Source organism: Mesocricetus auratus, unplaced genomic scaffold, assembly GCF_017639785.1.
Source record: "Mesocricetus auratus isolate SY011 unplaced genomic scaffold, BCM_Maur_2.0 Super-Scaffold_100007, whole genome shotgun sequence".
In the NCBI taxonomy this organism is placed as follows: Eukaryota; Metazoa; Chordata; class Mammalia; order Rodentia; family Cricetidae; genus Mesocricetus; species Mesocricetus auratus.
This window is the reverse complement of record NW_024429191.1, coordinates 23,375,549-23,391,054: the sequence shown is the minus strand read 5'-3', so window position 1 is coordinate 23,391,054 and position 15,506 is coordinate 23,375,549. Positions and strand designations below refer to the sequence as shown.

The 15,506-nt window shown below is 44.3% G+C and overlaps 2 long non-coding RNA genes across 2 annotated transcripts; one reads left to right on the top strand and one right to left on the bottom strand.

Moving 5' to 3' along the window:
* Nucleotides 1-1,121: 1,121 nt before the first annotated feature.
* Nucleotides 1,122-2,619, bottom strand: LOC121141235. The gene is made up of 2 exons (XR_005878092.1): nt 2,549-2,619; nt 1,122-1,251 (listed from the first exon to the last, which is right to left on the bottom strand). It is a non-coding gene; the product is annotated as an uncharacterized LOC121141235 (long non-coding RNA).
* A 7,209-nt stretch (nt 2,620-9,828) lies between these two features.
* On the top strand, nt 9,829-13,493 carry LOC110341218. The gene is made up of 2 exons (XR_002383098.1): nt 9,829-10,367; nt 11,769-13,493. It is a non-coding gene; the product is annotated as an uncharacterized LOC110341218 (long non-coding RNA).
* Nucleotides 13,494-15,506: the final 2,013 nt, after the last annotated feature.

Below are 15,506 nucleotides of genomic sequence, written 5' to 3'. Positions count from 1 at the left end.
ACCCAAGTAAAGGAGGAACTGACCCCACTAAGGTCTGAGCGGCACACGTGTGCCAAGTCACATGGGCATGCACAAGCACCACAAACACACGTCACATATACATACATCATGAACAAACAAGGCTTAAAATACACAAAATAAAACATGGGAGATAAAGTTCTGAAAATGTAGAGAGGGCTTTTGCTAGAAAGACGTAATAAATAAATAGAATTGTGACTGTTCCAACCAATCAAACTGATGCTCCATCTAAAAAAAAAAATAAACATCGGCCGGGCGTTGGTGGTGCACGCCTTTAATCCCAGCACTCGGAAGGCAGAGGCAGGCGGATATCTGTGAGTTCGAGGCCAGCCTGGTCTACAGAGCGAGTTCCAGGACAGCCTCCAAAGCCACAGAGAAACCCTGTTTCGAAAAACAAAAACACAAAACAAAAACAAAAACAACAACAAAAAAATAAACATCCTCAAATGCCACAAACCAACTGCCTAGTTCTGATTACAGAGAGGAAAATGTCTTTACATTGCTAGTGCCACAAAATGTAACAATTAAGCAAATAAAATATGACTTCTTTGTGTGGAGAATGAAAAGGTTCTATAAGGACAATCTCTACAAGTGTTTGATTTTATAGAGGAGAAAATCGAGGCCCAAAATAAGTAAGAGTTGCCCAAAACCATGTAACAAAACTGGAATCAAAACTTCCCCATTACTCATTCACAATATTGGAAGCTGAGCAGATGAGGCTGGTCTCTGGATGGCTTGCAATGGGAAGTAGCCTCCAACAGGGAGAATGTGTGGCCTCAAGGAGGGGAAGGGGAAAAATGAGTATGGCAGCGTTTAGCAGCTGGAGCAATGGGATGGAGATCTTTTTCCTTTGGCTGTTGGTTGAATTTTCTGGCACCTTCTCTGCCTAATGTAGCAAAACTGATTAATGGAAGAGTTAGACATATCCTGGTAATTTGCCCTGCACAGCATCTTTCATTCCAGTGAAAGCGCTGGAGCTGAATCTAGTTAAGAGAGGGCCACATGGACCGGCAGAAGGGGCCAGAAGGAGAGTGCCTCAAGGAAAACAAGGGGGCTATAATGAAAAGCAGCAAATGACCAATGAACACTGAGCAGTCATTTTGTCAGTCTCTTGTAAAATTACATTTATTTATTTAATTGGGGCGGTGATCATGTGTGCTGCAGTGTACACGTGGAGGTCGGAATCGGTTCTCTCTTTTCAGAAGTTGGTTCTGTCCTTCCACGGTATGGATCCTAGGGATGAAACTCAGGTCATCAGCCTTGATGGCAAGGGCCCTTACCTGCTGAGCCATCCTCTCCTTCCACTCTTCTCCCCCCAACTCTTCTTTATTCTTGTTAACACATTTATACAGCAAGGAAGTCACTGAGTCAAGAGCAGAATCCATTTCTGAATCAGAGTATGATTTGGGATAAATCTGTAGAACGAAAGAAAGTAACCTTAGGTCTCTTTAGTCTCTGAAGCTAAAGCACAAAAGACAACGAATTACGAAACAGCTCTACGCCGGCCCTCAAATTCAGATGGATGTTGGAAGCCTTAAACTCACTTTTCTCACTGTTTTCTAGGTATTAAAGTCAAGCTTCATGCGTTTTCCTACAACATAGTGATCAAAAGTCTGTAGACTAAGTGTGCAGAGTCTGTGCTTTTAACTGAATTATAATCAAAGGATCACGAAGCTTATACTTTGGAAGTATACTCTGTTTGTTTTTGATTCCTACCGGCTTATGGCTAAATGATGATATAGTCAAACCCTTAGGTATGGTCTGGTGCTAATTGGCAAGTTTGAGACATCAGAAGTCCAGGGTGGGCATCGTAGATTTGAGTTAATACCCTTTTCTTTGAAAAAAATTTTATTATTTTTGAATTATGTATATGTGTATATGCATATATAAATTAATTGTGTGTGTGTGTGTGTGTGTGTGTGCGCGCGCGCGCGCGCGCTCACATGAGTAGGGGGAGCCTGGGTGGGGCCAGACAATTAACTCCTCTGGAGCTGGAGTTACAGGTGGTTGTGAGTCTCCTGGTGTGGGTGCTGGGAACTGAATTTGGATACCTTGTAGGTGCAGTACACACCCCTAACTGCTGAGCCGTGTCTTCAGGCCCTAATAACCTTTCTATAAATGTTTAATGTCACATTTGTGGTATCTCAGTACGTTTGCTTCTTCCCAAGGCTGCAGATAGTGACACCTAGTGGTTATAAACTATCATAATCTGGCTGAACTGTTTATGTTAGGAAAAAAAAATCAGAAAAGAGCACATATGATTATTATTATGGGAAATGTATTTGTGAGTAGATTTAAAAACTTTCGCTTTTTAATTTAAATGTCATGTGTATGTAGACCATCTTGTTTATAATTTATACTCGGGTCACTCAAGACAGTTGAGCTGCCATAGAAAAATACACACAAGGGAAAGTGTGTTGTGAGGAAGTCGGCGTGAGTGAGCCAGTCAGGGAAAGCAGGTGAGGCCAGTGCACACTGGTTCATAGCAACTGCCTGGAACTCGGGTAGGAATGGGGTCCCCTCATCTTACCACAGGACTCTTAGCCAGAATCTTGTCGAGGAGCAGGAAGCCATCAGCAGGCTTGCTGACTTGGAGCACTGAAATAATTAAAAACAGACTACCTGTTTATCAGGCTATTTACCAGCATTATGGTATCCACAGCATGGGAGACAAGGGAATAGACACTGAGACTAACTCCAAAGAGTATGGTTAGAATCAAGTGTTAGGTAAGGCGTTCCTTCTCCTACTGTATTGCTTCGTGTTCTATAATATTGATTAGCCTCCCAGTAACAACCCTCATAGAGAAGGGAGGGGTCACTGTCAGTGTGTCCTTAATCATGGGAGATCCCCTCTTTCTTCTCGGCTCAGTTCCTAGCCTATCATACCATATTCAGTGTTGGGGTGTTTATTTATTTATTTAACTTGTTCTAATAGTATTTATTTTTAGTTATGTGTATGTATGAGTACAAGTGTCATGAGTACAGGTATCCTTGGGAGCACAGGTGTCTACTGCCCCTGAAACTAAAGTTACTTGTTTTAAGCCACCTGATGTGGGTGCTGGGAACCCTCTGTAAGGTGGCGGTGGCACATGTCTTTAAATCCCAGCACTTGGGAAGCAGAGGCAGGTGAATCTCTGTGAGTTTGAGGATAAACTCCAAAGCTATAGAGAAACCCTGTCTTGAAAAACAAACAAAAAAATCAAACAAACAAAAACCAAAAGAACAACAACGAAAGAGCAGGACACATGCTTAACTGCTAGGCCATAGCTTCATCCCGTTTATTTATTTCTATTTTAAGTGCGTGTGTGTGTGTGTGTGTGTGTGTGTGTGTGTGTGTGTGTGTGTGTTTGTCTGTATGGCAGCATGTGTGTGTGTAGTTGCCCAGAAAGGCTAGAAGAGGGCATCAGATCTTCCGGAACTGGAATTATAGGTGGTTCTGAGCTACCCAATGCTGGTTCTGGGCACAGAACCAGGCAAGAGCAGAAAATGTTCTTAAGAGCTGAGTCATTTCTTCAGCAACTTTTTCTTTTATTTAAATAATTTTTTCCATTTATTTTACATACCAATAAGTTTCCCCTCCTCCTCCCCTCCCGTCTCCTCCCCTTTCCTATCTACCCTTCCCCCCATCCACTCATCTTTAGTCTCCATTCAGAAAGGGACAGGCCTCCCATGGGTTTGCACAAAGCATGGGGCATCAAGTTGAGGCAGGACCAAGCTCGTCTCCTTATGTCCAGGTGGGGCCAGATAATCCAGCATGGGGAACAGGTTACCAAAACCTAGCTAAGCATCAGGGAGACTTATTTTTCTTTTTAAGTAATTTATTTTCTTTACTTGGTTCTGAGAAAGGGTCTCATGAAGCTGATCGTGGAGTTACAAGGTACTTATGTATTTCATCAAAAAGTTACACACACATAAATCTTTTGTGTCAGCCAGGCTGTGGTACTTAACCTTTTCTGCTGTTTGTATTCCTTATTTTCAAACCAGATTTTCATATACCGTATTAAAAGTAGCTAAAACTTCTAAACACAAAACTCAGTTTACCAGAAATATAAAAAGAAAGAAAAAAGAAGTTACAGCTTAATATTACAATTGCATTAAGAATTTATTAAAATCTATATATTAAAAAGAAGTATAGCCAGGTGTGGTAGCACACACCTTTGATCCAAGCACTTGAGAGGCAGAGGTGGGAGGATCTCTGAGTTTGAGGCCAGCCTGCTGTACAGAGTGAGTTCCAAGAAAGTCCGGGCTACACAAACAAACCCTGTCTCAAAAAACCAAAACCAAAACCAAAGCAACACAAATCAAGAAAGAATCAACAACACACAAACACACACACACACACACACACACACACACACACACTAGCTCACAGCGCCTCCTGCTGCTGTTGCAAATAGCAGATGTCCTTACTCACACTAATACAGCCTTTGGATTGGTTTTGAAACTGGTATAGAAGTGTTGAAAATCCCAGCTCACATAGCTATGTAGTTGCTAATAACATGAAGATTCCTAGAGCGGTCTTGGTCAGACTGGGAAAAACTGGGAGCTGAGTACACCAGGAATCCTCAGGCTTCATCATTTCAAACTCCACTAGGATGTGGCCACTGACTCACAACCCGGCAGGGTCATTTTTTTAAATCAAATTGCCTTTTAGAGAAAAATCTAGATGAAAAAGAAAAGGCTCTTAGTTAAGGTTTCTATTGCTGTGAAGAGATACTATGACCATGGAAGAAACTCTATATAGGAAAGCATTTAATTGGGACTGGCTTGAAGTTCAGAGGCTTAGTCCATTATCAGCACAGTGGGAATTTGGTGCTGAGCTGGCAGACATGGTGCTGAAGAGGTATCTGAGAGTTCCACATCTAAACAGGCAGGCAACAGGAAGAGAGTGTGACACTGGGCCTGGCCTGAACATCTGAGACCTCAAAGTCCACTCCCAGTGACACACTTCCCCCAACAAGGCCACACCTACTCCAACAAGCTCCACCTGCTCAGCAAGGCTCCACCCACTCCAACAAGGGCTACAGCTCCTAATAGTGCCATTCCCTGTAGGCCTATGGGGGCCATTTTTACTCAAACCACCACAGTTTAGTATTCGTTTACTTCCGTGGCCCAGGTCTCCCACAGTGAAGTAGCCATAGAGAAGCTTCTGAGCTGTTGAAGATATAGATTTCCATTGCTTCGCCTGTACCCTCCTTGCCTGCCACAGACACTTCTTTGAGAGAAGGGAAGGTGGTGAAGTTCCTTCTCTCCAAGCATTTTTGCCAAAACAGAAACTTCCCAAGAAAAGCAGACAACTTTCTCTAGCAGACAGCATGTCAGGGCCAGTCCTGTGCATAGATGCACCGTGCTCATTCAAGGGTTTGACTGAGTCTGCAAGGTAGGCCAGGTAAACCCTAAACTCTTACTTTCAAAGCCATCCACCCAACTGTTGCTTTGGTGAAGGAAATGACTTACCTCTTCATACATCTCAAAAACCTGAGTTAAGTATTTGGCCCCTAGAGAGCGTCCCCTCTTCACTATGGGAGAGGAGGAGGCTGTGGTCCATACCGATTTCTTCCAGGAAAGCCTGAAACAGGTGGCAATGTGGAGCGTGCCCTTCAAGGGAATGTATCACCCTCATCACTGTAAAGAGTGTGAGCATTTCTGCTCGGATGGAAAGGTATCCTGGCAGTCGGGGGCCAAGGAATATCACAATGTCACACCACACAGGAAACCTCACGTAAGCACTGCAGCTTGGACAGAAAAGTATTCTGGCAGTCGGGAGCCAATGCATAGCACAAAGTCAGTGAAAGTACAGAAACTTACAGCCCTGCTCCAGGGAAAGGTTTCCCTGATGTAATAGCTCTGCCCCAGCAGGGGAGGGCTTGCCAAGTTGTTTCAGGTCCCTCCAGAGGAAGGTTTCCCCAGCCAAAGTGTTAACAGCTCTGCTCCACACTGCCCAGGCTCTGTCTCTGTTCTGGCAAAAGAAGGTCTTCACCCAAACCTCATTCAGGAGATTTACTGTAAGAGAAGAATACAGGAGGATGGCTGCCTCTGACTGGATGGGAAAAAAAAAAGCAGCAGCAAACCGAACAGGCAGAGGCCTTATATAGGGCTTCTTCTTAGGGACAGAGTTTTTCCAGGGTGGAGATTTTCACCGTGGGAATTGGTCAGATTTCAATCACCCATCTTGGACAAACTCACAGATTAACTAGATTTTGGGTTCTGGGATTAGTTGGTTTCATGCTCAGTTGGTCAGGGGCAGATTTAGCTCTGGGTTCAGGGTCAGGGTGTGTTTCTCTCTCTGGTTCTGGTTTCAGGGCCAGGGTGTATTTCTTTGGCTGGCTGTTTTACCCTATACCTCACACAAGATATTTATTGGGAGCTGCTTCTGCTCAGGTGAGAAAGAGCAGGGAAGAGAGCAGAGGGCAGGGTTTACATAGACTGTCTTGGGGAGGGGATAGAACGTTTTAGAGTGCAACTTTCCAGGGTGGAGATTGGTGGGATTTCAAGTCCAGAGATTGGGACTTTTTACTCTGCGGGGTGGGGGGGCTGGGTCTAGCAGTTAAGAGTGTTCTCGTTAGGCTCCAGGGGCTTACAAACAGAGCATCCCTCAGTTCTGTAGACAGTGTCCTGGTGACAAGTACACGAGAATTCAACAATGACCGTGATATTCGGTACCTCTTCTTTCACACAGGCAACAAAGTCCATTTTTTCTCCTAGCAAAGAGAAGGCACCATCAGTAATCATGGAGCCACACAAGTCAAGTGCCAGGCAGTGTTTCAGAAAAACATCTCTGAAGAGACAGGACACATTGACTCCTTTCATGGAAAGCTACAAATGTTGCAGAACAGCAACTCCTGTGGTTTCTCTCCCTTTTACATGTCATAGGAATGCCATCAGCTGGCGGCAATCAACCCTGTCAATTGCCTCAGCAAGCTAAACTCCCACCTTCAGAGGACTGGCTCTGAGACCTTCTAGAATTTGCTATCCTGTTAATTTTATCAACTCTAGAATGGATCGTTGAACAAAAAGGCAGTTACTGAAGCTTTTTCTAGGCATCTGGGCCCAGAAAGACTTATGCTATTTTGAGTGCACAAGATTTGACTAATTTTCCAGCTGTGGGGTGAGGACTCTTCTCCTGGGCACATTGATAAGCAAATTGATATGATGCGGGCAGTAAGGTACTCTCATGTGATCCAAGTGGTTTCAACTGACCAGATGGTGCTGCTATATGCTTCGGGCTACTGAGATCATGCCAGGCAACACCACCATGCTGATTTTGGAAATGGCCTGACAGTTTTGATGGCTAGAGGTTATCACTTGAAAATATGTTGTACACAACACACACCGTGGATGCTGAGTGCCATCCACCCCCACTGTGCAGGTGAACCAGTAATGAACAGTCACCATCCTATTTGCATTTCTTTGACATGGCACATAAAAATTCACAGGGAATGCTCCAGAAACACCATGGAATTGTGCTTTGGAGTAAAAATACAACCCTGCATTTAAATAAAGCCACACTACAAGCTAGTCTGTCACTATATGCTATACTGCACACATCAAGAAATGTCCTGTGTCATGACTGTTCAAAGTAAGTCAGACAGCATGGCAGTCCAATTCAGTGCCAGCCACTTCGATAGAACTAATGCCATGGCATAAGTGATTCATCAACAAGTCACACATGGGAGAGATGGGCTTAGGCAAATTATTAACACCTGAGTCCTTTACCAGAAAATTGCATTTATGACTTAACGTGTTTCAATAATGTTATGAGTACTATTTGTTAAAATCTTATCTTTTGTGTATCTCCTAGGAAGGACCCTCCATGATCATCTCTTCCATCTATTCTGTTCCAAAGACTTACATTCACTCAGTGAAGGACCACAGAATAGATAAAGGAAGAACTCACTAAATACTTAAAGGCAGGGCAGCTTTTGACAAAGTGGTTCATATTTTTAATAAAGATTAAACAGGCATGTACATCTATTTGATTCCTGCTCAGAATTTGATTCCAACTAAGCAAGAATTTCAACAGGTCTTTACGTCTGATTAAGTCTACTCTGGCACAAAGATAGGCAGTGAAATTGGTTCAGAGCACCCTTGATTCTGGTGTAACATACTGTCCACATATGAAAACAAAGTCAAGAACTTGTTATTGATACATTAAGATAATTTTCATATGAGGACACCCTTAGTTACAATTGGGAGTTTCACAGTACTTGTCGATATAATGTCCCCTCAAGAAAAACGGCCAAAACAGAAGGCAAAACAACAGAATAAAATAAGTAGCATTGTTACGATTTGGCTTACCCCAAGGACAGGTTGTAGAGGCCAGTGAGGTAGATGCTGAGCTCAAATAACTCACCTGCCGAAATGGTGCTATTAAGGCCTCTTCCTGGGAACACCAATTCTTTAGCTCTGGAGTGGGGACCCAGAATCGGTATTGTAAATAAGCATGTTTGCTAATTCTTAAGATGAGAACAGTGATCTACAATAAGAGAAAATCACCAGAACTGCAGGGAGCCCTCCTGCATTATTATCGCAGAACTAATGGATCACTGGGAGTAACAGTGCATTCCTGTGATTCCAACACTTGAGAAGCTGTCATAGGAGAACTGCAAGATGGAGCGAGGCCAGCAAGGGCTACTAAAAAGCTACATATGCCATTTCATTGACCTCTACCCCCACTCCAAACTGGAGACTGAACTCAGGCATGCTAGGAAAGTGCTAAGCCACAAAACTACAGTCCCAATCCATGTACTTGTTTTGATCAAAAAGAGTTTGTACAGGAATGCATTCTTTTCTTTAATTTGCTTCTCCCAGCACCCAGCAGGTGAAGCAGATTTCCCAACCCTCCTAACCAGCTGGGCCCACTTAAGTGTCTGATCTACATATAGTCCCTAACCCGGAGTGGGCTCTGGAGGATTGCACCCACACCATGCTCCAGAACAAACTAGCCTGTTCCTGACAAAGAAGGGCCTGCAAATCAGTGTCTGCTTCCCATTTTAATTAGAAAGAATGAATCTGGAAGGACTCTGGCTGCATTTGCCTCCATGGCATCTTGAGGCATTAAGAGTTTCCATCTTGTGTGATCTTCAGACAGCCATCCTCTACCTGTGGGCCCTTCAGTCTTACGGATGTGTCCACTTTATCATTTGCTTTCTTCAGAATGACATCTTCCGCCTGCCTATGGTACAAGCATGCCAGGCCCAAAGTCAGTATGCCACTGATTCCAGTGACATTCTTGCTCAGGTGCATCAGCTTCCTGTGGCTACGGAGCATGGATGCCAGAGCGTGGCAAGAGATGGAGGTGGACCCGTGCCATTCCAGCTCCAGAAATAACACATTGCAGTCAGCATCTGCCAGTGTCACAGGGTGGGATGACTCCATCGTCCCTCAGCCTGTTGCAACTCAGGTCTGGACTTCTCAGGCTTTTATTGTTCTTGAGAGCTGACGTCATATATTCACAGCAAGCTCAAGTCAAAGAACACTGCCTCAGCACCAGTTTCTGTGGAGGACACGTCAAATATTCCAAAACTTTCCTGAAACGCCTCGACCTTGCATCTTTCACGTTACCCTCTGCCAGGCTCAGGTGGGTCAGCACCTTATTGTGCATGAGAGAGAGGGCAGTTCCTTCACCAGAGACCTCAGTGAGTTTACAGTTCTCCTGCCTTAGTCTTGGCAGTTTGCACTGGGGCTGCTTCAGGGCCGTGGTGAATATCTGCATGAACAGGGCCTCCAGGACGCTGTCAGTCAGAGCCAGCATTTCCAAATCTTCAGTTGTTTCAGATGCAGAGCGGACATCTTGTCACCAGGTGAAAAGAATCTCATTCTTTTGCACCTGAGTTCCATGGGAAGGGTCTGCTGAGCTGGGCCAAAGCTCCTTGCAGAAATTCTTTTGAGAGAATCAGTTTTATTTTCTTCAAATCTCGACAGCGCTTAAGGCAAAAGGCAGATGTCTGAAGGTCTTCCTGGCTCTTGATTTTCAAAGAAACTTTCTGTTACCCAGCAGCACATTCTTTACAAAACTCTCCTCCCGGGTTTCAGTCAGACAGTGGAATAGATGTGATTGCTCATAACATAGTCATTAAAACTGCTTATCACTTTTTCCCCAGTTTTTCGAGACAGGGTTTCTCTGTATTGTTTTGGAGGCTATCCTGGAACTCGCTTGGTAGACCAGGCTGGCCTCGAACTCACAGAGATCCGCCTGCCTCTGCGTCCCGAGTGCTGGGATTAAAGGCATGCTCCACCAGTGCCTGGCTTGCTTATCACTTTTATGGCCTTTAATTTGTTAGCCAAGGATAACTTGCACTTGAAGAATCCTGTTGTGATGCTCGCACACTCTTCCTTTGAAAGACCAGGTAAGAAAAGCCCCATTTGAGCCTCACAGCTTTCTTTCTCTGGACAGTGTGATCAGATCCTGGATGTTTATGAGGCTCAACCGGTGATAGTACATCACTCTTTGGGGGAAAAGGAGAACATAAACAAGGCACCACAACATTCCTGGAAGGTAAACAAGGCCATCACAATGATCTCCTTGGCCTTCCAGCTTGCGAAGAATGTTCACATGAAGAAAGGGGTCTATGGTGGTCTCATTCACCATGACCTGCTGAAAGCCCCTCTTATTAAACACACCTTCAGATTCCATATGCCCTAGGCAGCCCGATGGCACACCTTCCAGTTGCTTTTGGTAATTACTACCGGAAGGTTTCTTAAATATTATTGGGAACAAGTTAGCTAGATACAAGACAAACACAGAGGTTGCATTTGGACAAGCCTTTGTGAGATCTACTTTTTTCCATATTTGTTTTCTTAGACAACAGCATACCACCCAGCATACTACAGGGACCCGATACATGAATAAGAGAGCTGTGTTTTTCATGGTAAAATTCACATCTTGTGAATTACAACCAGAGATAGTTGAGTGTTTCAATCCTATTAAATCCCATCAGGCCTCCACTCTTCTCCACTTGTCTGTTTCCCTCCTCTTCTCAGCATGCTAAAACTCCTGCTTGTCACAGTGGCATCCTGTCACCTCCCACAAGTCTGTCTCAGGGTGGGAAACTCCTTCCACCTGGGAATGTCCTGTTTCGATAGACCTCTTATGCTCCTGTTCAAATGTCTCTCCTCTCCTGTTTGTCCTATCTGTGCTGCCCTTTTACCGTGTTTCTTCTCCATGAAGATGCCAGCAACTCAACAGTGGCCTGGCCTGAGGCAGCATCTGCTCAGGATGCTCTGAGAGTTTTTTAACTTCTGTCTGGATGGGAATGTGTTTGTGGAAGCAGTCATCTTGACCACATGGCCTAGCTGTAGGCCCGCCCACTCTGAGTTACTCCTTCCCCTCAGTCTAAGCAGAGGGACACTCTAGCCAGCTTCTGCAGCAGATCTGCATTCTTGTCACTAGCAGCTTTAAGTCTACTCTGTCTCTTTAAATCTCCTGTCTGTTTGCTGCAACATGAGAATCAGAGATCACACCCTGGTTCTTCTTATGTTTACCCAGTCCTGTTTAATATATGTATGCATACATGTAGCTGCTGTTTAAAATGTAAGCTAACTCTATATGCAACTTAAATTCAACTGTGTGGTCTCAAATATTTCTAAATTGTTATGTACCTTTAAATGGTAGTAAACATTTAAAGTTATAAAGATCTATTTCAAGTTAACAAAATATTTACACCACCTAGTCCTTCCTATAAGCCGTTTACAAAGGTTAAGCTTCTATTACAAGAAGGAATTTTTCTCTACTTCTTTGTCTTTTACAGGTATACATCTAAACTGCTAAGTTAAAATTGGTTACAGTCAGGCTGGAGGGCTCTGAGTAAAACATCCCTTCACAGTCTCACAGCTTGAATCCAGTTCTCCAGACAGATCCTGCACTAATGTCATTGTAGCTATACTAAGTACAGATTAATTACAGGGAAAAGCCTTACCTAGCCACCTATGTGCTTAAGGCAAGTAACTAAAGACAAATTTTGTCTGCTGAGATCTACTAAACAGACAGCCCTCAAATACTTAGAGATCTAGAGAATATGGCATTTAAAATGTTTTATTAGAAAGCTTCCCATAAAAGAGAGACAGGCCAGCAGCTGGCATCGGCTCATTCCCACCAAAGAAGACTGCAGGACACTGAAGACTCCACCCACAAAAGTGGCAACGCTAGCCACTGAGAATCCTGCCTTTCACCTCAACAGCTACAAAGGACTTTTCAGACCATGGACAAGAGGACAGTGGAATCTACTTTCTCCACGTTGCTTGGGTCAACAATAAGCAAGTCTTCCTACAAGTCCTAATCCACAGGTCTCATGCTATCAACAGAAGGCAGGTGTCCTTAAAGCCTCTGCCCTCAACAACTATAAAGGACCTTGAAGGTGGCTGTCCATGTGGCCAGATAGCAAGTCCCTCTCATTCTCTAATAGTTAATTCAGCTAAAATTTTATCCTTTTCAAGAACTCTGATGCAGTTTGGCGGCTAGCAGGTTTTGATATAAATTTTACCATTCCTTTGTTTAAAAAGATGTTTTAAGGTATAAAGTTTATGTAAGAACATAAAACCTTAAGATGTATGAATCTAAAAGTGTTTTAACAAACTTAAGGTGTACAAATGCAAGTTATCAGATTTCTTTCTCGACATGCTACTGTTCATAGTCTTAACATTAGTCACTAAAGTTCTGATAAGCTATTAATCCAACTCTGACAGGGTACTAAACAACATACTATACCACTATATGATAACTACAAGGTCAAGATTAAGGTGCTTTTCATTGTGCTAAAGATAGCTGACAGTTTTAAAAGTGTTAATGCTTTAAACCATATAATTTCTAATATGAGTATTCTGCTAATATATCTAATATTTATGTTTTTAGGGAGCCGAATTGGACCCACCCAAACAGGTCAGATTCACTCCAGATAAATATTCAACCTTTCCCTGGTCCTGGGACTCCCTTCCCTCATCTTGGGACCCCCTGGGGAATCCCTCCCTCATTTTACAATTCTGCCCTCAAGTACCAGGACCTCAGAAAAAAATTTTTTATACACTTAACCTTGTCCTCCACTCTGCCAACATCTTGCCAGGTCTAAAGAGGTGCCAGAGTTTCATACAGCCAGGACTTTAATGAGACAACTAGCTACCTAGGATATGGTGGCACCCCAGATTTCTCAGGTCCCCCAAAGATGGTTGACACCCCAAGTCAGCAGGAAGTAGTCTTGAGAACTCTATGCTCTTATTTCCACTCTGCCATGCAAACTCCCCACCTTTTAAATAATAAGAGATGGGATTGTTGGAACCAGGCATTATGCTGACCCTGTACCCTGATAAAGGGCAGGACACACATATCAGCATTTAGGCAGGTACTTACTTAGGCAGCTCAAAGGGCCCTGTGCGTCATGGCTGTATCACCGTTATGGGGTTGCATAAGGACTCAGTACACATGTGCAAGCTTCCCCTTTTAAGCGAGCATCTCCACATGTTCCCTCTCCCTCTCCCTTCTCCATCCCTCTCTTCCCCCTTCTCTGCTTATTTCTCTCTCTCCCCTCTCTCCCTTTTCTTCTTCTCTTTCCCTTCAATAAACTACGTGAGTTTGTTGAGTCTCTTGGTTCATGTAATTTAAATAAAAGAACAACAGAAGGGATATTTGGCTAAGATTTCAACTCCTTTCCAGGAGGTCAGTCTCACCATAATGAGACACCATCTTAAGACATCTGCAAAATGATGAAAAGACAAGAAAAAGCCTTGAGGTCCTTTCCCAATACTCCAAACTGAGCATGATGGGCATACCTGTAACCCTGTTATTATGGTGGAAGCTCCATCCAAGCCCCCCCTTCCCTATCTCCCTCCAAACTCCGTTGTGTCTCAGAAAGCCCTCCAAATGATGGCCCCCTTCTCCAGAGATGCCCAAGACCATTCCCACAGAGTATTTAAACTACCCCCCAGAAAATAGATTTTTGGTTTTCCGGTCTTTCCTGTCTCCTCTTTAGGGACCAGGATCTATCCCTAGTGCATGAACTGGCTTTTTGGAGTCCATTTCCTATGGGGAGATACCTTGCTCAGCCTAGACACAGCGGGGAGGACCTTGGTCCTGCCTCAGTGTGGTGATGGGACAAAATTCGTTGACTTCCCAGGGGAGGCCTTACCGCGTCTGAGGAGCAAAGAGGAGGTGGGGTGGGGAGAAGGAGGGGAGGGGGGAACTGGGACTGGTATGTGGAAAAAAAAAGATAAATTGTTTAAAAAAAAAAAGATAGGGTCTCACTGTCCAGTCTCGGCTGGCCTGGAACTGGCCATAGAGAACAGACCCTATGTGCCACCTGCAGATGATTGAGAGGCAGAAGATGTAAACATGGCTGGCTGTAGCTGAAATCAATAGCCAGGGCCGGAGTAGGAATGTCGGCACAGGTGACAGCAACTAAGACATCTGCCTGGGAACTTGGCTTTTGTCACTTGCTGGCTGGGACATTTTAGATCATTGTGCGAATGGCAATATCTGCTTTCTGGGTCTGTTGGGCTGCATAATTAGGAGAACAAAGTAACAATTGCTTAGTCTCTCAAGTGCTAGAGAACTGGGGTCCTGCAGCCCAGCTCCAGGCTCAGATGTGGTCCAGGATGCTCCCGAGCCAGTTCCAGGGTCCAGTTCTGTTCTGAGTTCATCCTGGAGCCCAGGACCTCAGAACCAGTACAGGTTCCTTCCAAGCAGGAATCTCAAGGCACTATTACCCCCAGAAGCGCTAGTTCTCGGGCTACAGCCGGTAGGGTTTAATGGAAAGGACCGGACTACTCCTGCGCGCAGGCGCAGTAGTGACGGGTTGAAGCGGTTCTCCAGGGCTGCAAGATGCTTGTACCGTGGCCTGCCTGGGTTTTAAAGCTGTAAACGAAGGAAGATGCTGAGAGGTTTGCATAGTTTCACCTTTATACTTTGAGAGGGCTTAGGCTTTGAGCGTGGAGGTGATCAAGTCCCAGTAATCGGCTTGGAACAATGAGGAAAAGAAAGCTTGTCTACAACTAAATTGAACTTTGGCCATACTCCTAAATTGAACTCTGGCTAACGCCGGCACTCTTTAAATTTCATCGATATAAGTTCCACTGGGCTGTAGAGGTGGCTTAACAATTAGGAGGAGCACTGGTCGCTCTTGAAGAGCACCAGGGTTCCGTTCCCAGAACCCACATGTTGGCCCACCACCAACTCCAGCTGCAAGGGATCTAATTCCTTCTAAACTCCGTGGGCAAGAACTCGGTGCACAGATATACGTGCAGGCAAAATTCCTCACATTCATGAAATAAATAAACCTAAATAAATCCATTGAAATAAGTAATGATACTTTCAAGAGCTTGCACCTGCTCTTCCCATGACTTACAATATGTGGGCGAATGTTCTAGAATAAAACCATCTTGGAGAAAAGAAATTTTCAGTGTGTGTTGTGTGTGATCGACCTGTGGAGTACAGAGATTGGATTCAGGTGGTCAGGTTTGCTGGCCAAGCACCTTTACACTCTGAGCTAGCTCCCTAGCCC